Here is a 24,488-nt window from a genome sequence, read left to right as displayed (position 1 = left end):
GGGTGGATGTTCAAGTCCATTCAGAGGTAGCTTGGAAGAAGGGTCTGGTGATCTACTTCCAAAAAATCAGCCACTGAAAACCCTGTGGAACACAGTTCTACTCTGATACACATGGGGTTGCCATAAACTGGAGTCAACTTGATGGTAACTGGTGATGGTGGTCGTGGAATAACCCTATGATGTAGTAACTATTTGTATTCCCATTTCAATGTTCTCATTTTACAGAGGAAGAAACTGGGCACAGACAGATTAAGTATCTTTGCAGTGGTCACACAGCTAGAAAAGAATGTTTCTAGTATTTGAACAAAGGCAGTCAGTTTCCAAACAAAATAAACCTTGTTGCCTTTCTTTAGCTCATGCTTGTCTTTCCAAGATCTTCAGTCAATCTCAATCTCTCTCTCTTTTTCTCCTTCTCACTCACTCACTCTCACTCAAATACATTGCTGTTCAATTCTTTCTTCTGCCCCTAGCTGTGAAACCTCTAACCAATCATTCAGCTTAGGTACCCTGTCTTACTTCACCTAGTAAGAAGGGATAAGATTTTTTAACTTTTACAGTCCTTTAAGAGTCAATAAGACATCTGTAGCAGGGCTTTTCATGCAAAAGGTTTCATTAACTAGAATATTATCTTCAGAGAAATGAATCATTGGAGACAAGTTAACCCTAAGTGTCAGCATCAATATCACCAGAGATTATGGGCATGATGGAGGAAGAGATCTATGATTTGCCAGTGCAAGGCTGCATACTTTTCCCTTAGAAAAGTATAAAGAGTAGAAAGCTGATATACATGCCCCATAAGCAGACATCTGATGTGCACGTGCCTTGAATAACTGTTAGACATGACATTGGGTCTTGTATTCTACTGACTGGCTCTTCTGGGTTGCGGGTTGCCATGGATTCTGGACCCGCCATGGTGGCCCCCATTTGTTTGATAGACTACAAGAATGAGCAGCTGATGGTAAACCCGAAAGCATTAAAGATCCTTGACAAGATATCTCAGCCTGTACTGGTCCTGGCCATTGTTGAGTTGTACCACCATACAGGAAAATCTTACCTGGTGAACCACCTGGCGGGACAGAACCATGGTGAGTGTTGTTTAGGGGCAGGGGCCATTACCTTGAAAGGAGTGATAAAGCAAGTTGATCATGCCTCTTTGAGGGTCACCCTGGGGAAGAACCCAACTCCTCCCAATAAAGAAAACTAATGTTTACCACCAGGTTTACAACCTCAACCCCATTTGTCCACAAAATCTCATTCTTTTTTTCTGGTAATAAAGAAGTGTTCTCCCAACCTTATCAAAAGATTCACCCACTACTCATCTGAATGCTATCCACTCTCACTTGCTCAGGAGGTCAGCTCCCGAGGTTATTCTCTTTCTTTCTACTGCATCACTTTTGCTCAAACCATAGGATCATTCCAGCATACAAATGTAGTTTAATATGCCCTGTTTTCAAAAATGCAAGAAGGGAAGACAGGATTCCCCTTTATCCTATATCTCAGTAGAGCTACCACCTGATTTTTCTGCTTGTCGTCATAGAAAATTTTTGATAAATTATAATCTCGTTTCACTTTTTTTTTAGGCTTTTCAAATATGACGGCTGTAATACCCACAGAAGAGTACATTAAACACAATGTACAATAAAGTTAATAAATACCAAGTGAACATCTATGTAATTACTGACTGGGTAAAGAAATAAAATTTGCCTACACCCAAGACCCAAATCACACCCTCTCACCCCTCGTTAGTGCTCATCAATATTTTGATTTTCACAACATTCCTCTTTTTTTTTTTTAATGGTTTTAGAATCTATTTATGCATTTCTAAAAAGCAGTTTAGTTTTATCTACCTTTAAATTTTATATAAATGGTACAACATTGTATGTATTCTTTGGTGTCTTGCTTCTTTTGCTCAAGAAGACATTTATAAGATTCAGTCTGTAGGGTATAGCTATAGTGTCTTTTTTTCACTGCTTTATAGTAAGCCATTGTATGAAGATGACACAATTCATGTATCTATTTATTATTGATAAACATTTGTATTGTTTACAATTTTGTCTTTTATTCACAGGGCTGCCATGAATATTTGTGTACTTTTATCCTGGTACACATGTACACAAACTTCCGTTTATAATATATCCAGAAGCTTAATTATTAGGTTACAGGTTCTGTGGATATTCAGGATTTAAAGATAATTTCAAACAACTTTAAAATTTTTTGTGCCATATACATGGTTATTTGAATATTAGTAGTAATTGAGAATTCAGTCATGTCAAACTTTATAACTTTTGCTGATGTGGTGACTATTTAGTTGTATATAGTATGCCTCGTAATAAACGAGGTTGAGCACCTTATCACATATTTATTTGCCATTTGAATTTCTCACTTCGTGAAGTTACTGTTCAAGTCCTTCTTTCAATTGGGCTGTCACTTTTTTCCATGGTCCCATTCATCCTTTCCATCTACGTAGAACAGACAGCCATGATTTTTCTAATGTCTGACCTCTTCTCTGGCTCAGCACCACTAGAGATTGAACCACAGTCCACTAAATTCTCAGGATTGCCACACACCCATGTTGCTTTCCCATCTTCCCTTGCAGGTTTCTGTCTGGACTCCACCGTGAGGTCTGAAATCAAGAGCATCTGAATGTGTTGTATACCTCACCCCTCCTAGTCCAAGCACACACTGGTCCTTCTGGACACTGAGGGCCTAGGCAATGTCGAAAACATAAAGCAGAGAATCACGGTGAAATTTTCTTTGCCCTTGATTTTCTATTCTTAATTTTCTGCATTAATTCAACTTATGTAACCTATTCCTGCAAACTGCAAATCCAATTATGGATGATTAAGCCAAAATTGGTTTCCTTGAACTGGTATGCTCAAATGTTTTGGTATAGTTGGGAAAGTTTTCCTTATTTTAACACTTGGGTGAATGATACAATTTGACAAATGCTTAATGAGCAGTTAAACCCCCATACTCTGCACTGAGTAATAGAGATACAACAGTAAGCAGTGTAAAGTCCTAGAGCCCAACTGGAGAGACAACAGGCATGCAGTGTGGTCAGCATAAGGTGTCATGGATGCACAGATGTGAGCACCTAACCCAGTCATCTGGGTTAGAGAAGCTTCCTGGAGGAAATGACTTCTAAACTGTAAACCATGGTATCAACAGGAGCTACCAGTTTAAGTATGAGGGAATGATGTGGTTGAAAATTGGAGCCATGAAAAAAGGATTTTGGGAAGTAACTACTTAAAGAGTCTTCAGAAAAGCTCAGCTACACCAGGCATATTCAAAAAGATTTTGCCAAGTCTCTGGGCTTTGAAGATTACCTCTTTTCTTAGTTCAATAAAAGCATGACCCTGACCCAACAAAAACATTGTGAATGGGATATTTCGAAGTATTTTGTCTTTACAGTGTTAGATGCAATCAGTCGGTTCTCCTTCTTTTACACTACTCTGGGTCTAAATGAAAGTAGCAACAGTAGGTCTTTGGCTTCCATTACTGACAAAAAAAAAAAAAAAGGATTTGGAAATTCTGTGCTCAGTTTTAATGTTCTCAATAACTACATCAATATTAAATAAAGATAAATTCTTGATTTTGAAATAGATTGTTGTTTGGCCTAAATGTTGCTTCTTTTTGTCTAAATCAGGAACTTTTAGGGATAATATAATAAAGGTTTGGGAAAACATGTTTCCTCCCTAACAATACAAAAAGGTTTTCCAATCTTCCAGTTCCGGTCTAGAAAGCATGAAATCCATATGCTGCATTTGTACATGGACTAAATCATACCTACTGGCAGAACTCCTCACTGACTCTAGAATTGTGGCTTGACTTGTGTGGTGTCTAATTCTATTTGTCTGGCCTTCATGGCTTTACTTGTTTCTTGTTTCTTCTTGCCCTGAATCTTGTTTCCAGCCTCATCTTCCACTCCCACACTCCTATCCACCATTTCAGTCACATGCAGTAACTGTAATACCTTTTTAAGACCGCATTTTCTAATATTTCTTAATTGGCTTGTGTTGGTCTTTCCACCTACATGATCCCTTCAAATCTCAGGTCCACATTCTTTTTTTTTTTTTATTGTGCTTTAAGTGAAAGTTTACAAATCAAGTCAGTCTCTCACACAAAAACTTATATATACCTTGTTACATACTCCCAGCCCTCCCCCTAATGAGACTGCCCGCTCCCTCCCTCCACTCTCTTTTCGTGTCCATTCTGCCAGCTTCTAATCCCCTCTACCCTCTCATCTCCCGTCCAGACAGGAGATGCCAACATAGTCTCAAGTGTCCACCTGATCCAAGAAGATCACTCCTCACCATTGTCCCTCTCTATCCCATCGTCCAGTCTAACTCCTGACTGAAGAGTTGGCTTTGGGAAAGATTCCTGTCCTGGGTCAACAGAAGGTCTGGGAGCCATGACCACAGGGGTCCTTCTAATCTCAGTCAGACCATTAAGTCTGGTCTTTTTACGAGAGTTTGGGGTCTGCATCCCACTGCTCTCCTGCTCTCTCAGGGGTTCCCTGTCAGGGCAGTCATCAGTTGTAGCCGGTCACCCTCTAGTTCTTCTGGTCTCAGGCTGATGTAGTCTCTGGTTTATGTGGCTCTTTCTGTCTCTTGGGGTCATAATTAATTACCTCGTGTCCTTGGTGTCCTTCATTCTCCTTTGCTCCAGGTGGATTGAGATCAATTGATGCATCTTAGATGGCCGCTTGCTAGCGTTTAAGACGCCAGATGCCACCACTCTCTCAAGTGGGATGCAGAATGTTTTCTTAATAGATTTTATTATGCCGATTGACTTAGATGTCCCCTGAAACCATGGTCCCCAAACCCCTGCCCCTGTTACGCTGGGCTTCGAAGCATTCAGTTTATTCAGGAAACTGCTTTCGGTTTAGTCCAGTTGTACTGATCTCACCTGTATTGTGTGTTCTCTTTCCTTTCACCTAAAGTAGTTCTTATCTACTATCTAATTAGTGAATACTCCTCTCCCACCCTCCCACTCTCCCGCCCCTCTCATAACCATCAAAGAATATTTTCTTCTCTGTTTAAACTATTTTTCAAGTTCTTATAATAGTGGTCTTTTGCAATATTCCTCCTTTTGCAACTGATTAATTTCACTCAGCATAATGCCTTCCGGATTTCTCCATCTTATGAAATGTTTCACAGATTCATCACTGTTCTCTATCAATGTGTAGTATTCCATTGTGTGAATATACCATAATTTATTTATCCATTCATCTGTTGATGGGCACTTTGGATGCTTCCATCTTTTTGCTATTGTAAACCGTGCTGCAATGAACATGGGTGTGCACAGATATATGCTCTTATTTCTCTAGGATGTATTTCAAGGAGTGGGATTGCTGGATTGTATGGTATTTCTATTTCTAGCTTTTAAAAGAAGCGCCAAATCCATTTCCATTTGTATTCCCAACAGCAGTGTATAAGGGTTCCAGTCTCTCCACAACCTCTCCAACGTTTATTATTTTGTTTTTTAGATTAATGCCAGGCTTGTTGGAGTGAGATGGAATCTCATTGTAGTTTTGATTTGCATTTCTCTAATGGCTAATAATCCTGAGCTTTGCCTCATGTATCTGTTAGCCACCTGAATGTCTTCCTTAGTGATGTGTCTGTGTATATCTTTTGCCCATTTTCTAATTGGGTTATTTGTCTTTTTGTAGTTGAGCTTTTGCAGTATCATGCAGATTTTAGAGATCAGGTGCTGATCTGAAACGTCATACCTAAAAACTTTTTCCCTGTCTGTAGGTAATCTTTTTACTCTTTTGGTGAAGTCTTTGGATGAGCATAGGTGTCTGATTTTTAGGAGCTCGCAGTTATCTAGTTTTTCTTCAGCATTGTTAGTAATGTTCTGTATACTGTTTATGCCATGTATTAGGTCTCCTAATGATGTCCCTATTTTTTCTTCTTTGATCTTTATCCTTTTAGATTTCATATTTAGGTATTTGATCCATTTTGAGTTCCTTTTTGTGCATGGGGTGAGGTTTGGATCTTGTTTCTTTTTTTTTGCAGATGGATATCTAGTTATGCCAGCACCATTTCTTAAAAAGACTATCTTTTCCCCAATTAACTGAGATTGGGCAATTGTCAAATATCAGCTTCTCGTATGTGGATGGATTTATGTCTGGATTCTCAGTTCTGTTCCACTGGCCTATGTATCTGTTGTTGTACCAGAACCAGGCTGTTTTGACCGCTGTGGCGGTATAATAGGTTGTAAAATCAGGTAGAGTGAGGCCTCCCACTTTGTTCTTCTTTTTCAGTAATGCCTTTCTTCTTCGGGGCCTCTTTCCCTTCCATATGAAGTTGGTGATTTGTTTCTCCATCTCATTAAAGAATGTCATTGAAATTTTGGATTGGGATTGCATTAAATCTTTGGATCACATTTGGTAGAATAGACATTTTTATAATGTTATGTCTTTCTATCCATGAGCAAGGCATGTTTTTGCACTTATCTAGGTCTCTTTTTGTGTCTTGCAGTAGTGCCTTGTGGTTTACTTTGTATAGATCTTTTACATCTCTGGTTAGCTTTATTCCTAAGTATTTTATCTTCTTGGGGGCTACTGTAAATGGTATTGATTTGGTGATTTCCTCTTCGATGTTCTTTTTATTGGTGTAGAGGAATCCAACTGATTTTTGTATGTTTATCTTGTATCCTGATACTCTCCCGAACTACTATTAGTTTCGGTAGTTTTCTTGAGGATTCCTTACGGTTTTCTGTGTATAAGGTCATGTCATCTGCAAATAGAGATACTTTTACTTCTTCTTTGCCAATCTGGATGCTCTTTATTTCTTTATCTTTCCTAATTGCTCTGGCTAGGGCCTCCAGCACAATATTGAATAAGAGCGGTGATAAAGGGCATCCTTGTCTGGTTTCCGATCTCAAGGGGAGTGCTTTCAGAATCTCTCCATTTAGGAAGATGTTGGTTATTGGCTTTGTATAAAGGCCCTTTATTAGGTTGAGGAATTTTCCTTCTATTCCTATTTTGCTGAGGGTTTTTTTCATGAATGGGTGTTGAACTTTGTCAAACGCCTTTTCTGCATCAATTGATAAAATCATGTGATTCTCGTCTTTTATATATGATGGATTACATTAATTGTTTTTTAATGTTGAACCATCCCTGTTGTTTTTCTAATATTGAACCACCCCTGGATAGCTGTTATGAATCCCACTTGGTCATGGTGAATTTTTTTTTTTTTTGATATGTTGTTGAATTCTATTGGCTAGAATTTTGTTGAGGATTTTTGCGTCTGTGTTCACGAGGGATACAGGTCTGTAATTTTCTTTTTTGTGTGGTGTCTTTACCTGGTTTTGGTATCAGGGATATCGTGACTTCAAAGAATGAGTTTGGTGTTAACTCTTCTCTGAAAGTTTGGTAGAACTCTGCGGTGAAGCCGTCTGGGCCTGGGCTTTTTTTTTTTTTTTTTTTGGCAGTGTTTTGATTACATTTTCAATCTCTTCTTTTCTTATGGGTCTATCTAATTGTTCTACCTCTGTTTGTGTTAGTTTAGGTAGGTGGAGTGTTTCCAGGAGTTCATCCATTTCTTCTAGGTTTTCAAATTTGTTAGAGTACAATTTTTCATAGTAATCCAATATGATTCTTTTTTAATTTCAGTTGGGTCTGTTGTAATATTGCCCATCTCATTTCTTATTTGGGTTATTTGCTTCCTCTCCTGTTTTTCTTTTGTCAATTTGGCCAATGGTTTTTCAATTTTGTTGATTTTTTCAAAGAACCAGCTTTTAGTCTTCTTAATTCTTTCAATTGTTTTTCCATTTTCTATTTCATTTAATTCTGCTCTAATTTTTATTATTTGTTTTCTTCAGGTGCCAGAGGGTTTCTTTTCTTGATCTCTATTTGTTCAAGTTATAGTGATAATTCTTTGATTTGGGCCCTTTTTTCTTTTCGTATGTGTGTGTTTATGGATATAAATTGACCTCTGAGAACTGCTTTTGCTGTGTCCCAAAGATTCTTATCAGAAGTGTTTTCATTCTCATTGGATTCTATGAATTTCTTTCTTCCCTCCTTAATGTCTTCTGTAACTCAGTCTTTTTTGAGCAGGGTAAAAAAAAAAAATTTTTTTTTTTTTTTTTTATTGTTCAGCTTTCAAGTGTTTGATTTCTTTTCCCTGCTTTTTCTGTTATTGATTTCTACTTTTATGGCCTTATGGTCAGAGAAGATGCTTTGTAATATTTCAGTGTTTTGGGTTCTACTAAAAAAAAAAATAATAATAATAATTTTTTATTTTTTTTAAGGCTTGCTTTATGACCTAATATGCGGTCTATTCTAGAGAATGTTCCATGTGCACTAGAAAAGAAAGTATACTTGGTTGGTGTTGGGTGGAGTGTTCTTTATATGTCTATGTGGTCAAGTTGGTTGCTTGTGGCATTTACATCTTCTGTGTCTTTATTGAGCTTCTTTCTGGATGTCTTGTCCTCCGAAAGTGGTGTGTTGAAGTCTCTTACTATTATTGTGGAGCTGTATCTCACTTTTCAATGTTGATGGAGCTTGTTTTATGTATTTTGCAGCCCTGTTATTGGGTGCATAAATATTTAATATGGTTATATCTTCTTGGTATATTGTCCCTTTTTATATAGCGTCCTTCCTTATCCTTTCTGATGGATTTAACTTTAAAGCCTATCTTGTCAGAAATTAGTATTGCCACTCTTGCTCTTTTTTGATTGTTGTTTGCTTGATATGTTTTTTTCCATACTTTGAGTTTTAGTTTGTGTCTCTAAGTCTAAGGTGTGTCCCTTGTAGGCAGCATATAGATGGGTGGTATTTTTCAATCCATTCTGCCACTCTCTGTCTCTTTATTGGTGCATTTAGTCCACTTACATTCGGAGTAATTATGGATAGGTATGAATTTATGCTATCATTTTGATGTCTTTTTTTGTATATTGTTGACAGTTTCTTTTTCCCACTTAATTTTATGTACTGAGTAGATTATCTTTATATATTGTCTTTTCCTCATATTCATTGCTGATTTTGTTTCTGCTGAGTTTCTATTTTTTTCTTGTATTTTACTTCGATGAGTAGGATAGTTTGTCTCTTTTGTGGTTGCTTTATTATAACTTACCCCGATTTTTCTAAATTTAAACCTGACTTTTTTTTCTTTTTAGTGCCTTATCTTTGTCTCCAAATGGAAGATCTATGACTACATTTCTTTCTTAGTCCGTCTTTATTGTTTTAATGTTGGCTTCTTTTACATAATGACATTGCTGTTACACTGTTTTGAGCGTTTTTTTAATCTTGATTTATTTTTGTGATTTCCCTGTCTGGGTTGACTCCTGATTGCTCTGCCCAGTGTTCTAGCTTGGGTTGATACCTGATATTATTGATTTTCTAACCAAAGAACTCCCTTTAGTATTTCTTGTGGTTTTGGTTTGTTTTTTTTATAAATTTCCTAAATTCTGTTTGTCTGGAAATGTCCTAATTTCGCCTTCATATTTAAGAGACAGTTTTGCTGGATATATGATTCTTGGCTGGCAGTTTTTTTCCTTCAATTTTTTATATAAGTCATCCCATTGTCTTCTTGCCTGCATGGTTTCTGCTGAGTAGTCCAAGCTTATTCTTACTGACTCTCCTCTGTAGGTGACTTTTTTTTTATCCCTAGCTGCTCTTAAAATTCTCTGTCTTTGGTTTTGGCAAGTTTGATTATAATATGTCTTGGTGACTTTCTTTTAAGATGTACCTTATGTGTAGTTTGATGAGAATCTTGGATAGGTATCTTCTCATCTTTGATGATATCAGGGAAGTTTTCTACCAACAAATCTTCAACAATTCTCTGTGTATTTTCTGTGATCCCTCCCTGTTCTCATACTCCAATCACTTATAGCTTATTTCTGTTGATAGAGTCCCCTATAATTCTTCACTTTTTAAAATTCTTTTATCTGATTTTTATTCAAATATATTAGTGCCAAGTGCTTTATCTTCAAGTTCAGAAATTCTGCCTTCCACTTGCTCAAATCTGCTTCTCTGACTTTAAACAGTTGTCTACTTCTGTAATTTTATTGTTATTCTGAATTTCTGATTTCTGCGTGTCTGTGGATTTTTCCAGCTTATTAAATTTTTCATTATGATTCTGATTAATCTTTTTAATTTCTTCAATTGCTTTATCTATGTGCTCCTTGGCTTGTTCTGTGTATTTCCTCTTTTCCTTCCTGATATCTTGAAGGGTTCTGTGTATTAATGTTTTGTATTCTGCCTCTGGTAATTCCAGTAATGAGCTTTTATCTAGAAGATCCCTGGGTTCTTTGTTTTGAGAGCTTGCTGAGGTGATCATGATCTGTTTATTTATGTGACTTGGTATTGACTGTTGTCTCTGAGCCATCTACAAGTTATTGTATTAGTTTATTTTATGTTTGATTACTGTGTCATAGCTTCTTGCTTTGTTTTGTTTTGATATGCCCAAATGGGTTGCTTGAGTGAGCTAGCTTGATTATTTTTGCCTTTGGAGCTCTAATGTCCTGTCCTCAGATGGCTAGAGCTGTTATCAGATATATCAGTCTAGGAATCCATTCAGTTTTCTTGTATGAATTCAGCTCAGGTGTCCAGGTGGCTGATCAACAAGTGTATGGTGTGGGCTGTGTCCTACGTCTTAGAGGGGTAGGGATGATTGGTGTAGGTACCAGTATCTGGTTGCAGCAGGGTGTTATGCTCTGAACAAGGCAGGGGGCTGAGAATTGTCCCCCAAGTGTCTGTGCGGAAAGCATGTCCCTGTTCCCTAGAGCATACAGGTGGGTGGTTTCTGCAGACGGACCATGGGCACCCAATGTTTTTGGTTTTAAGGACTGGGAGGTACCAGTTATCCTTGGACCCCTGTCGCAGGGGGCTGGTTGTCCTGAGTGGAGCCACCAGTCCATAGGCCCCTGATGTTCGTAGGTGAGAATGCTGTTTAATTGGCAAAGCAATGTCAAGTATCAAACAGCCACCTCTCCACCACACAGCTGAAACGGTTGGAGTCTGTCAACAAGGGCCTATTCTCCTGAAATAGGCCCATGCAGAGGGGAAAGTACTCAAAGTCCATGCACCATTTATGCCTGGACAGGAGCTGCTTCTGTCCTGAGCTCCCCCAGTTGGTGGAGCTGGAAAATTATCTTTTCCCCCAGTTGCAAATTTATTCCTTCTCCAAGACCTGGAGAATGGCTCTAGATGCTCAACAAGGCCTATCTCAGGCCCAGGGAAGTCAGCCGCTGTAGCTGACTTGGGGGTGGGGGGGCGTGGTAAAATATATGCAAGTACTTAGCTTTGGCCAGGAGCACCATTCTTCTCTGGTTCTGGAGGTGTGAGTAGGCTGTGTGGCTGACTGCTTCTCCCTGAGGAAGCTGCGGCAGAACGCTAGTACCAGCCCATCACCACCACTCTGGGAATGGTGCCTGAGGGCTCCCAGTGATTCAGGAGCTGTAACTCCTCTCCGCTTCTGAACTGCCTCTTCCTCTCCCTGCCCCTCAGTTCGTTTTCTAACCTTGCCTTTGATGTTCAGGGATCTTAGCTTGTCATAAATATACTCGTTTCACTTGTTTTTTTCTGGTCTTTGTTTTAAGAGGGCTCACGGAAGCATCTGTCTATTCCCACATTTTGGCCCTGCTTCCTTTCAGGTCCTCATTCTGTCAATTCTTAAAAGTCCAGACATTTTCAACCTACTTCCATCATTTTCCAGTCAGATTTAGTGTCTTCTTTTCTGAAATGACCCATTTTCCTTCATATTATGACATTTGGTTCCATCCTTGGTGGAGGTTATTATCTTGGTTGCATTTGCATGTTTACATGTGTATTTGCCCCTCAGGAAAGTCATATTCATGAGGGCAGGGACAGTCATGTGGGACTTTGCATCTAGACAACCAAATGAAGTGTCTTGCATTTCATAAATGCCTAATGAATACTTGTTAAATTTAAATGAATATCATTTGAGTCCCTCAAATAGCTTATGATTGAGAAAATTTGTCTAAAGGAATAATTGCTCACTTGTTACTGCACACCTACTACATGTTAGGCACAGTGCTAAACATTTTACACATATTGATGGTGTCATTAGCTTCTTTTAATTGCTGAAAGAAATCAAGGCCCTGATGCCCTGAGGGAGCTCAACGTTAATACCAAAAGTGAGGTTTGAACTTAGGAGTATCCTCAAAACTTATATGTTGTGCTCTACCATTCAACTATATCATTTATATTTATATTATAGCAATGAATAAATGAAAAGCAGCCTACTAAGTCCCTTTCTCTTATGGGCATCTAGGCTGACTCTAAGAATGACTCATGGATCTTTGCACCCGCCTTGCTTCTGAGTAGTGCCTTTGTCTATAATAGCATGTGCGCCATCACGCACTAGGCCCTGGAGCAGCTCCAGTAGCCTTCCAGGAATTGAACCAACCTGCTTTATTGATCTTATGGGAATGGCAACTAAGACTATTTCTTTTTTTCTTGTGAGTCAATTGTTACGAGTTAGGAGGCGGGAACACAGGGCAAAAGGGAGTGTTTATACAGCTTGTTTCTAAGTGGGGACTGGAAGTTGTGGTGTACAGCACTTCTTTAACTAAGCTCCCATGTGACTGAACTGACAGAGCTAATCAAGAAACTCTGCCTCAGAACCTGATGACATAGAAAACTCCACCCAGTTTGTAGGTTTCTTTCCAGACTTTATTTGAACAGTACAGAATTTTATCTTGGAGCTGAAGATAGATGGATGTCCCATTATTGAAGATAAGTACTTGGGAGATGCCTTGAAACTGATTCCAAATATCACAGCATGGGCTCAGTAGTAGAAAATTCGTTAGGGAGTGGGATCAGCTGAACCTGCCACTTAGCCCTGGATGTCAATTTTTGCAATTGGATTGAGGCCCATGTTAATGATGAAAAGTAATTAGTGAATTTTTTTTTTTTTGGTGTGTGTATGGTAGAGTATATATAACAAAACATTAATAATTTTTTTTAATTAATTTTTATTAAGCTTCAAGTGAACATTTACCATTCCAGTCTGTCACATGTAGGTTTACATACATCTTACTCCCTTCTCCCACTTGCTCTCCCCCTATTGAGTCAGCCCTTTCAGTCTCTCGTTTCCTGCCAATTTTGCCATCCTCCCTCTCTCTCTATCTTCCCATCCCCCCTCCAGTCAAGAGTTGCCAACACACTCTCCAGTGTCCACCTGATTTAATTAGCTCACTCTTCATCAGCATCTCTCTCCCCCCCCACTGACCAGTCCTTTTCATGCCTGATGAGTTGTCTTCGGGGATGGTTCCTGTCCTGTGCCATCAGAAGTTCTGGGGAGCATTGTCTCTGGGATTCCTCTAGTCGCAGTCATACCATTAGGTATGGTCTTTTCATGAGAATTTGGGGTCTGTATCCCATTGGTCTCCTGCTCCCTCAGGAGTTGTCTGTTGTGCTCCCTGACAGGGCAGACATCGATTGTGGCCAGGCACCAACTAGTTCTTCTGGTCTCAGGATAATGTAGGTCTCTGGTTCATGTGGCCCTTTCTGTCTCTTGGGTTCTTAGTTGTCGTGTGATCTTGGTGTTCTTCCTTTGCCTTTGCTCCAGGTGGGTTGAGACCAACTGATGTATCTTAGATGGCCGCTTGTTGGCATTTAGGACCCCAGGCACCACAATTCAAAGTGGGATGCAGAATGTTTTCATAATAGAATTATTTTGCCCATTGACTTAGAAGTCCCCTCAAACCAAGTTCCCCAGACCCCAGCCCCTGCTCCGCTGACCTTTGAAGCTTTCATTTTATCCTGGAAACCTCTTTGCTTTTAGTCCAGTCCAATTAGGCTGACCTTCCTTGTATTGAGTGTTGTCTTTCCCTTCACCCAAAGCAGTTCTTATCTACTGATTGATCAATAAAAAGCCCTCTCCCTCCCTCCCTCCCTCCCTCCCCCCTTTGTAACCACAAAAGTATGTGTTCTTCTCCGTTTTTTCTATTTCTCAAGATCTTATAATAGTGGTCTTATACAATATTTGTCCTTTTGCAACTGACTCATTTCGCTCAGCATAATGCCTTCCAGATTCCTCCATGTTATGAAATGTTTCAGAGATTCGTCACTGTTCTTTATCGATGCGTAGTATTCCATTGTGTGAATATACCAAAATTTATTTACCCATTCATCCGTTGACGGGCATCTTGGCTGCTTCCAGCTTTTTGCTATTGTAAACAGAGCTGCAATAAACATGGGTGTGCATATATCTGTTTGTGTGAAGGCTCTTGTATCTCTAGGGTATATTCCGAGGAGTGGGATTTCTGGGTTGTATGGTAGTTCTATTTCTAACTGTTTAAGATAACACCAGATGGATTTCCAAAGTGGTGCTACCATTTTACAATCCCACCAGCAGTGTATGAGAGTTCCAATCTCTCCGCAGCCTCTCCAACATTTATTATTTTGTGTTTTTTGGATTAATGCCAGTCTAGTTGGTGTGAGATGGAATCTCATCGTAGTTTTAATTTGCATTTCTCTAATGGCTAATGATCGGGAGCATTTTCTCATGTATCTGTTGGCTGCCTGAATATCTTCTTTAGTGAAATGTGTGTTCATATCCTTTGCCCACTTCTTGATTGGGTTGTTTGTCTTTTTGTGGTTGAGTTTTGACAGAATCATGTAGGTTTTAGAGATCAGGCGCTGGTCGGAGATGTCATAGCTGAATATTCTTTCCCAGTCTGTAGGTGGTCTTTTTACTCTTTTGGTGAAGTCTTTAGATGAGCATAGGTGTTTGATTTTTAGGAGCTCCCAGTTATCAGGTTTCTCTTCATCATTTTTGGTAATGTTTTGTATTCTGTTTATACCTTGTATTAGGGCTCCTAGGGTTGATCCTATTTTTTCTTCCATGATCTTTATCGTTTTAGTCTTTATGTTTAGGTCTTTGATCCACTTGGAGTTTGTTTTTGTGCATGGTGTGAGGTATGGGTCTTGTTTCATTCTTTTGCAGATGGATATCCAGTTATGCCAGCACCATTTGTTAAAAAGACTATCATTTCCCCAATTGACTGACACTGGTCCTTTGTCAAATATCAGCTGCTCATACGTGGATGGATTTATATCTGGGTTCTCAATTCTGTTCCATTGGTCTATGTGCCTGTTGTTGTACCAGAACCAGGCTGTTTTGACTACTGTAGCTGTATAATAGGTTCTGAAATCAGGTAGAGTGAGGCCTCCCACTTTCTTCTTCTTTTTCAGTAATGCTTTGCTTATCCGGGGGTTCTTTCCCTTCCATATGAAATTAGTGATTTGTTTCTCTATCCCCTTAAAATATGACATTGGTATTTGGATTGGAAGTGCGTTGTATGTATAGATGGCTTTTGGTAGAATAGACATTTTTACTATGTTAAGTCTTCCTATCCATGAGCAGGGTATGTTTTTCCACTTAAGTATGTCCTTTTGAATTTCTTGTAGCAGAGTTTTATAGTTTTCTTTGTATAGGTCTTTTACATCCTTGGTGAGATTTATTCCTAAGTATTTTATCTTCTTGGGGGCTACTGTGAATGGTATTGATTTGGTTATTTCCTCTTCGGTGTTCTTTTTGTTGATGTAGAGGAATCCAAGTGATTTTTGTATGTTTATCTTATAACCTGAGACTCTTCCAAACTCTTCTATTAGTTTCAGTAGTTTTCTGGAGGATTCCTTAGGGTTTTCCATGTATACGATCATGTCATCTGCAAATAGTGATAGCTTTACTTCCTCCTTGCCAATCTGGATACCCTTTATTTCTTTGTCTAGCCTAATTGCCCTGGCTAGGACTTCAAGTACGATGTTGAATAAGAGTGGTGATAAAGGGCATCCTTGTCTGGTTCCCGTTCTCAAGGGAAATACTTTCAGGTTCTCTCCATTTAGAGTGATATTGGCTGTTGGCTTTGCATAGATGCCCTTTATTATGTTGAGGAATTTTCCTTCAATTCATATTTTGGTAAGAGTTTTTATTATAAATGGGTGTTGAACTTTGTCAAAGGCCTTTTCTGCATCTATTGATAAGATCATGTGGTTTTTATCTTTTGTTTTATTTATGTGATGGATTACTTTAATGGTTTTTCTGATATTAAACCAGCCTTGCATACCTGGTATAAATCCCACTTGATCAGGGTGAATTATTTTTTTGATGTGTTGTTGGATTCTATTGGCTAGAATTTTGTTGAGGATTTTTGCAACTATGTTCATGAGGGATATAGGTCTAAAATTTTCTTTTTTTGTAATGTCTTTACCTGGTTTTGTTATCAGGGAGATGGTAGCTTCATAGAATGAGTTGGGTAGTATTCCGTCTTTTTCTATGCTTTGAAATACCTTCAGTAGTAATGGTGTTAAGTTTTCTCTGAAGGTTTGGTAGAACTCTGCAGGGAAGCCGTCTGGGCCAGGACTTTTTTTTGTTGGAAGTTTTTTGATTACCGTTTCAATCTCTTTTTTTTTTTTGTTATGGGTCTATTTAGTTGTTCTACTTCTGAATGTGTTAGTTTAGGTAGCTAGTATTTTTCCAAGAATTTATCCATTTCTTCTAGGTTTTCAAATTTGTTAGAGTACAGTTTTACGTAGCAATCTGAAATGATTCTTTTAATTTCATTTGGCTCTGTTGTCATGTGGTCCTTCTCGTTTCTTATTCGGGTTATTTGTTTCCTTTCCTGTATTTCTTTAGTCAGTCTAGCCAATGGTTTATCAATTTTGTTAATTTTTTCAAAGAACCAGCTTTTGGCTTTGTTAATTCTTTCAATTGTTTTTCTGTTCTCTAATTCATTTAGTTCAGCTCTAATTTTTATTATTTGTTTTCTTCTGGTGCCTGATGGGTTCTTTTGTTGCTCACTTTCTATTTGTTCAAGTTGTTGGGACAGTTCTCTGATTTGGGCTCTTTCTTCTTTTTGTATGTGTGCATTTATCGATATAAATTGGCCTCTGAGCACTGCTTTTGCTGTGTCCCAGAGGTTTTGATAGGAAGTATTTTCATTCTCGTTGCTTTCCAAGAATTTCCTTATTCCCTCCTTGATGTCTTCTACAACCCAGTCTTTTTTCAGGAGGGTATTGTTCATTTTCCAAGTATTTGATTTCTTTTCCCTAGTTTTTTCTGTTATTGATTTCTAGCTTCATTGCCTTGTGGTCTGAGAAGATGCTTTGTAATATTTCGATGTTTTGGATTCTGCAAAGATTTGTTTTATGACCTAATATGTGGTCTATTCTAGAGAATGTTCCATGTGCACTAGAAAAAAAAGTATATTTTGCAGCAGGTGGGTGGAGAGTTCTGTATAAGTCAATGAGGTCAAGTTGGTTGATTGTTGTAAGTAGGTCTTCCGTGTCTCTATTGAGCTTCTTACTGGATGTCCTGTCCTTCTCCGAAAGTGGTGTGTTGAAGTCTCCTACTATAAATGTGGAGGTGTCTGTCTCACTTTTCAATTCTGTTAAAATTTGCTTTATGTATCTTGCAGCCCTGTCATTGGTTGCATAAATATTTAATATGGTTATGTCTTCCTGATCAGTTGTCCCTTTTATCGTTATATAGTGTCCTTCTTTATCCTTTGTGGCAGATTTAAGTCTAAAGTCTATTGTGTCAGAAATTAATATTGCTACTCCTCTTCTTTTTTGCTTATTATTTGCTTGATATATTTTTTTCCATCCTTTGAGTTTTAGTTTGTTTGTGTCTCTAAGTCTAAGGTGTGTCTCTTGTAGGCAGCATATAGATGGATCGTGTTTCTTTATCCAGTCCGTGACTCTATGTCTCTTTATTGGTGCATTTAGTCCATTTACATTCAGCGTAATTATAGATATATAAGTTTTTAGTGCTGTCATTTTAATGCCTTTTCATGTGTGTTGTTGGCCATTTCATTTTTCCACATGCTTTTTTGTGCTGAGACGTTTTTCTTAGTAGCTTGTGAGATCCTCATTTCATAATGGTTAACTTTGTGTTTGTTGAGTCGTTACGTTTTTCTTGGCTTTTTTCTTGAGTTATGGAATTGATATTCCTTTTTGTGGTTACCTTATTATTTACCCCTATTTTTCTAAGTAAAAACCTAACTTGCATCCTTCTATATCGCCTTGTATCACTCTCCATCTGGCAGTTCAATGCCTCCTATATTTAGTCCCTCTTTTTGATTATTCTGAGCATTTATCTATTGATTTCCATGATTTCCTGTTATGTGTATTATTTTGTTTATTTATGTATTTTTTAGAATTAATCTTAATTTGTTTGTTTTTGTGCTTTCCCTATTTGAGTTGCGTTGATATCAGGGTGTTCTGTTTTGTGACCTTGTATTGTGCTGGTACCTGATATTATTGGTCATCAGGCCAAACAATCTCCCTTAGCATTTCTTGCAGTCTTGGTTTAGTTTTTGCAAATTCTCTAAACTTGTGTTTATCTGTAAATATCTTAATTTCTCCTTCATATTTCAGAGAGAGTTTTGCTGGATATATGATCCTTGGTTGGCAGTTTTTCTCGTTCAGTGCTCTGTACACGTCGTCCCATTCCCTTCTTGCCTGCATGGTTTCTGCTGAGTAGTCTGAACTTATTCTTATTGATTCTCCCTTGAAGGAAACCTTTCTTTTCTCCCTGGCTGCTTTTAAAATTTTCTGTTTGTCTTTGGTTTTGGCAAGTTTGATGATAATATGTCTTGGTGTTTTTCTTTTTGGATCAATCTTAAATGGGGTTCGATGAGCATCTTGGATAGATATCCTTTCGTCTTTCATGATGTCAGGGAAGTTTTGTGTCAGGAGTTCTTCAACTATTTTCTCTGTGTTTTCTGTCCCCCCTCCCTGTTCTGGGACTCCAATCACTCGCAAGTTATCCTTCTTGATAGAGTCCCACATGATTCTTAGGGTTTCTTCATTTTTTTTAATTCTTTTATCTGATTTTTTTCCAGCTATGTTGGTGTTGATTCCCTGGTCCTCCAGAAGTCCCAGTCTACATTCTAATTGCTCGAGTCTGCTCCTCTGACTTTCTATTGTGTTGTCTAATTCTGTAATTTTATTGTTAATCTTTTGGATTTCTACATGGTGTCTCTCTATGGATTCTTGCAACTTATTAATTTCTCCACTATGTTCTTGAATTATCTTTTTGAGTTCTTCAACAGTTTTATCAGTGTGTTCCTTGGCTTTTTCTGCATTTATCCTAATTTCATTTGTGATATCTGTAAGCATTCTGTAAATTAGTTTTTTATATTCTGTATCTGATAATTCCAGGATTGTATCTTCATTTGGGAAAGATTTTGATTCTTTTGTTTGGGGGGTTGGTGAAGCTGTCATGGTCTGTTTCTTTATGTGGTTTGATATGGACTGCTGTCTCCAAGCCATCACTGGGAAACTAGATTTTCCAGGTAATCAGCTAAAAAAAAATGCAGTCAGATCCCTATCTGAATTCTCCCTCTGGCTCCGGGTATTCGGATGTTAATGGAGCCGCCTGGGGAGGGTGGGGGAGGGATCAGAGAGCTAGGAGTGTAGCACCACAGAATATAGAGCTGATCCCCGTGTTCACGCTCCGCCCCCGTCTGCCAAAATCCAGGCGGGACAGCTCCCTGGTTGGGACGCTACACTCCCCGCTCCGAGACCTGTCACTTCCTCCCAGGGACTTCTCCCTCTGGTGCGCAGCACCGCCCGCGCGAACTGGGTGGGCGTCACCCGCACGACCAGGTGGGCCCGCCCCCTGGGTCAATTCAGGGGAATATAATTGGACCCCACGCTCACGCCCCTCCCGCTTTCGCCAAAAGCCCAGTGGGACGGCTCCCCGGCTGGGACGCTGCTCTCCCCGCTCCAAGACCAGTCACTTCCTCCCGGGGACTTCTCCCTCTGGTGCGCCGCGCCACACGTGGGATCTGGGTAGGCGTCCCCCCGTACGAACGTGTGGGCCCCGCCCCGGGGTCGCTTTAGGGAAATATAGCTGACCCCCCCTCGCGCCCCGCCCGCTTCCTGCCAACCTCCCGGCGGGATGGCTCCCCGGCTGGGACGCTGCTCTCCCTGCTCCAAGATCAGTCACTGCCTCCCGGGTGCTTCTCCCTCCGGCTGCACCACTACGCTGCCCGCACCAACCAGCTAGACTCCCTCCCGGGATGGGTTTGGGGGGGTAGGGCTGGGCCCCTTGTCTGTGCCGTCTGCCCCCCGGGCTCTGCCCCAGATCGGGCTCCGAAAGTCACCTGCCTGGTACGCTGGCTCCTAGTTCTGAAAATGGTTGCTGTCTGCCCATATTTGTTCGTTTTCCGTCTCTAAGTCTGTGCTTGTTATTCAGAGTTCGTAGATTGTTATGTATGTGATCAATTCACTTGTTTTTCCAAGTCTTTGTTGCAAGAGGGATCCGCGGTAGCGTCCACCTAGTCCGCCATCTTGGCCCCGCCCAACATTAATACTTTTTAAACAATTTTTTAATTGTTTAGTTCACTGACATTAATTACATTCACCATGTTGTGCAATCATCCTCCCTGTCATTTCCAAAGGTTTTTCATAGTAATTGGCTATTATTACTTGAAACACTTCAGTGGCTGGAGTTTAAGCTCACGGAGGAAATTTAGGAGCCCTGGTGGCATAATGGTCAAGAGCTTGGCTGCAACCCAAAACGCTGGCAGTCTGAAACCACCAAATGCTCCTTGGAAACTATATGGGGCAGTTCTACTCTATGCCTGCTATGAGGCAGGCCAAATTTTGGACCAAATGATTTAGGACAATTAGTACTGTGAGAGAGAGAGAAAAAAGTCCATATTATAACCAGTGCTACAACTTCCTAAGGCCCACATATTTGTGTTCTTAATTAAGTTCTCCACCTATTCTATTTCCAGAAAAAGAGCTCATCAGATTGGAAGCTGGCAGACACAGCATCAAAATGGAATCAAATGACTTAATCTTTAACATATATTTAAAGCAGTAGATTTTACTCAACTCGATAGTTACATATTTCATACAAAAGATATTTATATATTAAATGGTCCAGATAAAACATTAACATATCCTTCCAGGAAGACTATCAAATGCTTGTTTTGCCTTTCTCATAACATCACCCTCTTTATTCCACAGCCTTAAACAATATGTTACCTTTTTTATGTTTGTTTATGTATTTTATTTAGTAGAGTGGATGATTAAAATGGAACCTAGAAGGAATATCTGTATTTATTTATTCATTGATTTATTCTTTTAATGACATTTATTGAACACCTGATTTATGCTACACAATTACTCTGTAAGGCACTGTCAAGTCTGATACGGTCTGATATAGGGATGTGGTAAGGTCTTCAAATTGCATTTACAGTAATCTTACTCTTTGGATATTTCTGCTAAAGGAATTCCTAAATATATTAATGTCGTGTGTATTTTTTTTTTTTTTGCCCAGATATGTAAAAGTGTTTCTTTACTAACCTGGGTATCATCTGTCCTCTTCCAGATATATTTCCCTAGCAACATCTTATCCTTATATCTGGCATCACTCTATTTTTGAACCCACATTTTCTTTCTGATATGAGGACAGTAAGATCAGAAAAGCAATTTGTTTTTATGAATCAATCATTCAGTAAAACCCAAAAAACCAAACCCATTGAGGTCAAGTCAATTCCAATTCATAGCAACTGACTCATAGGACATTATAGAACTACCATGTAGGGTTTCCAAGGAGTGGCTGGTGGATTTGAGCTGCTGACCTTTTGGTTACCAACTGAGCTCTTAACCACTACACCACCAGGGCTTCAATCATTAAATAAACATGTTTAAATACTTACTTCATTGAACCCCATGCATATACTGAGGAAACCAAACGTATGTTTCTTTACTTGGGATGGATACTTCCATTTCCTCTCCAAAAGTACTTCCTTGTCTCTCTGTGCAGATTTTCTGTCTCTTTCATAGGCAGGCACACTACTGATTTGCCAAGAGGTAACACATGATTGGGTAAAAGGAGGTTTATAGGCACAGGAACTGCAGTAATGCAAAGATCCCTAGAAATAAAAATTGACAGACTCTTGCCTGAGGATGTCTCTTCAATGATTGCTCTTTTTTCACTTCTGTAGGCAGGAATCCCAAAATTTCAAATTCCAACCTGTCTGGAGAATGTATTGGGCATTTCTTCCCAAAATGGAAGTTCTTTGTCTTTGACCAGCCTACAACTGACAAAAATCTCTTAGATCATATTGAAGAAATGCCAGAAGATAGGTTGGATTGTAATTTCCAGGTACAAGCAAAGAACTTCTGTAATTATTTCTTTACCCATGCAAAGAGAGGGAACCTTGTCACTAGAAACCGTGAGTCACCTTTGTTCCAAAATATGTCTCTCTGTGAGAAAGCGTGGGTAGTAAAGCTGTGATTATTCTCAGGGTTTGTCAGTAATTTTGCATTTGTACATGAATATGGAGAAGCAGATGTTTATGCCAAACACAGAAGTGCAGGTTTCTTAATTATTTTCTCCTTACATGAGAGTTTATCGAGGCTGAGTATATCTCAAGAAAATAATCCATGAGCCATATAAACCCAAACTGTGGCTATAAGAGAATATCTGTGTTATGAGGAAAAGTCCTGTGGGGCAAGACCTTCTCTGTGAGGGTAGGAAAGATATATTGTAAATTTACACCAGTCAAAAATAAATAGCAGGCCATGAATCTCTGTAAAGTCATTGAGAGTTTCACAAACAAAATTAAACATAATCTTATGTACAGGGTGGGCTTCATGAGCACTTGACCTATGCAGTTTTGAAGTGCCCAGTGCTGAGATGGGCCCCAGCTTTGTTTGATGCTCTTTGTTGCAGTCTTGAAATCCCTTGACGAAATCCTTGAAAATTATTTTACAAGGTCCCCATATTTTCATTTGGAACTGGGCCTCACAAATTATGTAGTTGATCTCATTTTTGTAACTGAATTTGCTTGTCTAGTCTATTTGTTTTTCTTTTTTATAATATACACTATTTTTTAGAGCAGTATGAGGTTTACAGAAAAATTGTGCAGAATGTATAGCTACCTTATTCCCCTTCTCCCTACCTGTGTGCTGCTTCTCCTATTATTAACATCTTGCATTGGTATGGTACCTTAGTTATAATTAATGAAAAAATATTTATATATTATTATTAACTAAAATTCATAGTTCACCTTAGGGTTTACTGTTTGTGTTGTACAGTCCTATGGGTTTGAAAAAATGAATAACATCATATGTCCATGATTACAGCATCATACACAATAGTTTCAATGCCCTAGAAATATCCTGTGCTCCACCTATTCATCCCGCTCTCGCTCCTCCTGAACACCTGGCAACTGCTAAACTTATTTGCTCTACAGTTTTTCTACAGTTTTTCGTTTCCAAGAATTTCAAGTACTTGTAATTTTTTCAGACTGCCTTTTTCAAACTAGCTTCTTTCACTTAGCAATACGCATTTAAGGTTTCTTGTGTCTTTTCGTAGCTTGATAGCTCATTTCATCACTGACAGATATTCTACTGTATGAATGTGTTATAGTTTGTGTATTCATTCCCCTACTGAAAGACATCTTAGTTGCTTCCAATTTTTGGCAATTATGAATAAAGCTGCTATAAACATTTGTGTGTGGATTTTTATGTGGGTACATATCTTCAATGCATTTGGGTTAATACCTAGAGGCCTATGTAGCTTTGTAAGAAACTGATAGATTGTCTCCAAAGTGGCTGAACAATTTTGCATTTCAAACTCAGTAAATGAGAGTTCCTGTTACTCTACATCCTCACCAACATTTGGTGTTGTTTATGTTTTATATTTTAGTCATTCTAACAGGTGTGTGGTTCAGTGGTTAACAGATAGGTTGCTAACCAAAAAGTAAGAGCTGGAATCCACCAGATCCTCCTTGGAAACCCTATGGGACTATTCTACTCTGTTCTATAGGGTCACTATGAGTTTGAATTGGCTCGACGGCAATGGGTTTGGAACAGATACATGGTAGTATTTCATCGTTGTTTTAATTTGCCGTTCCCTAATGACATATGGGAGCCCTGGCGGTGTAGTGGCTAAGAGCTCTGCTGCTAACCAAAAGGTCAGCAGTTCAAATCCACCAGCTGCTCCTTGGAAACTCCATGGGGTGGTTCTACTCTGCCCTATAGGGTTGCTATGAGTCAGAACCTACACGATGGCATCTGACAACAATGACATATGAGGAGCCCTGATGGTGCAGTGGTTAAAGCACTTGGCTGCTAACCAAAAGGCTGGAAGTTTGAACCCACCAGCTGCTTTGTGGGAGAAAGATGTGGCAGTCTGCTTCCATGAAGATTTCGAGCCTTGGGAACCATATGGGAAAGTTCTTTTCTGTTCCATCAGGTCACTATGAGTTGGAATTAACTTGACGGGGGTGGGTTTGGTTTTGTTTTAATAACGTATGATGTTCAGCCTCATCTCATATGTTTATTTGCAATCTGTATATTGTCTTTGGTGAGGTTTCTGTCCAGCTTTTTTCCCATTTTGTAAATAGGTTGTTTTTCTTATCATCGACTTTTAAGAGTTCTTTTGGATACAACTCCTTTATTAAATATATTTTTTGCAAATAGTTTCTCCCAGTCTGTGACTTGTCTTTTTATTCTCCTAACAGTCTTTAAGGAGCTCTAG

General features: G+C 39.0%; 1 pseudogene; it reads left to right on the top strand.

The window, feature by feature from the left end:
- Positions 1-910: 910 nt before the first annotated feature.
- On the top strand, positions 911-24,488 carry LOC126071355 (guanylate-binding protein 4-like; annotated as a pseudogene).

Source organism: Elephas maximus, chromosome 3 (genome assembly GCF_024166365.1).
Source record: "Elephas maximus indicus isolate mEleMax1 chromosome 3, mEleMax1 primary haplotype, whole genome shotgun sequence".
Classification (NCBI taxonomy): Eukaryota; Metazoa; Chordata; class Mammalia; order Proboscidea; family Elephantidae; genus Elephas; species Elephas maximus.
Note: the sequence above shows the minus strand (reverse complement) of the source record. Positions and strands in the feature narration are given on the sequence as shown.